The sequence below is a fragment of the Castanea sativa genome, chromosome 5, assembly GCF_040712315.1.
Source record: "Castanea sativa cultivar Marrone di Chiusa Pesio chromosome 5, ASM4071231v1".
NCBI classification, from domain to species: Eukaryota; Viridiplantae; Streptophyta; class Magnoliopsida; order Fagales; family Fagaceae; genus Castanea; species Castanea sativa.
Window position 1 is genome coordinate 69,962,222 of NC_134017.1, and position 2,136 is coordinate 69,964,357.

Genomic DNA, 2,136 nt, shown 5'->3' on the forward strand with positions numbered 1-2,136 from the left:
GTTACAAAACGGGCCAAAATAGATTCACAATGGGCTACGGCTTGGGCCTAGCAGCCCAAGCTTCCGCTCCATGGACTAAGCCTTAGAAAATCCTCCATTAAAAAACCATGCGACATCATTTCAGGTGGGGTCGTCATCCAGATCAAACACAACTAGGCTTCACAAAGCCCAACAAATCTTCCACTTGGAGACTAGTTCAATCACTAACATCAACCGTAATCCTCCAAAAACAATCCCTCATCCCTACAACTCATCCTCTTGTCCTCAAGCTATAAGATCAACTGAAGCTGCACACAGCTTCAGCTTCTCAATAGCGACACCCTTAGTCAACATATCTGCCGGGTTCTTAAATCCACAAATTTTCTCAAGTATTTCCAGCTTATCTTTAAGAAGGTAACGGATAAAGTGGTATTTTTTCTGTATATGTTTCGACTTTGAATGAAAAACCGAATTTTTAGCAAGAAAAATTACACACTGACTGTCACTGTGTAGAATGCCCATCTCCTACTTCTTACCCAATTCATCTAAGAAGCTATATAGCCAAATCATCTTCTTTCCAGCTTTAGTTGCTGCAACATACTCAACTTTTGCAGTAGACAAAGTAACAATCTTTTGTACATTTGAAACCCAGGATATAGTTGTACCACCCAAAGTAAATTCAAACCCAGTAGTACTCTTTCTACTATCAATATCACCAGCAAAATCAGCATCTACATAACCCTGCAGTTTCAAACTTACACCTGTGAAGCAAAGACATGTATCTAATGAACCCCTTAGTTATCTTAGAATCCCCTTGACTGCCTTCCAATGCTGCTTTCCTGGCCTACTCATGAATCTGTTCACAACTCCCACTGCATGTGCAATGTCTGGCTTTGTACACACCATAACATACATCAAGCTGCCAATAACTAAGGCATAGGGCACCTTGCTCATATGGTCCCTTTCTTCTTCTGTCTTCAGTGACTATTCTTTGCTTAGTTTGAAATGACTACCCAAGGGTGTGCTCATTGGTTTAGCTTCATTCATATTGAACCTGCTGAGAATTTTCTTCACATACTCTGACTGTGAAAGCTTCAGTGTACTATTAGCCTTGTCTCTAATGATTCTCATACCAAGGATTTGTTTTACAACTCCCAAATCCTTCATTGCAAACTGTTTTGACAATTGCTTCTTTAGATTATTAATCTCCTCAATGCTAGACCTTGCAATAAGCATATCATCCACATACAACAATAAAATGATGTAAGAATTGCCAAAGAACTTAACATAGCAACAGTGATCAGCTTCACATCTCTTGAACCCAATTCTATACATAAAACTGTCAAATTTCTTGTACCACTGTCTTGGAGCTTGTTTTAGGCCATACAAGCTCTTTCTTAGTTTGCAAACTAGATTCTCTTGTCCCTGAACAATGAACCCTTTTGGCTTAATCATGTAAATGTCTTTCTGCAAGTCACCATGAAGGAATGTCGTCTTCACATCTAACTGCTCAAGATGTAAATTTTCAACAACCACCATTCCCAGTACCAGTTTGATTGCTGACATCTTCACAACTAAGAGAAAATATTTTTGAGTAGTCAATGTCCTTCTTCTGTTGGAACCCTTTGAAAACTAATCTGGCCTTGTAACGCTTGCTACTATCATGCTCATTCTTTATTCTGTATACTCACTCGTTGTACAAAGCCTTCTTTCCTACTAGCAATTTAGTCAATTCCCATGTTTAGTTCCCTAACAAGGAATCCATCTCATTCTTCATGGCTAACTCCCACTTGCTTGAATTTTCATCTTGCAAGGCTTCATCATAACACTCTGGCTCACCACCATCAGTCAACAGGAGATAATTTAGAGCGGGTGAATAATGCTGTGGAGGTCTAATGGGTCTGGAAGATCTACAAACTTCAACTACATGTGTACTCTGATCTACCTGTGAATCTACATTTTCCTTAGCTTCTTCACCCCTTTTCTAGACAATACTTTCAGTCAATTCATCTAAGTTGACAAACTCAGATTTCTTTTGATATATCTCTGTAACATCTAGCACTACAGTTGACATGCCTTTGTACATAACCTATTAATTAAATATCACATTTCTACTTCTGATGATTTTTTTGTTTTGTTCATCCCAAAACATAGCCA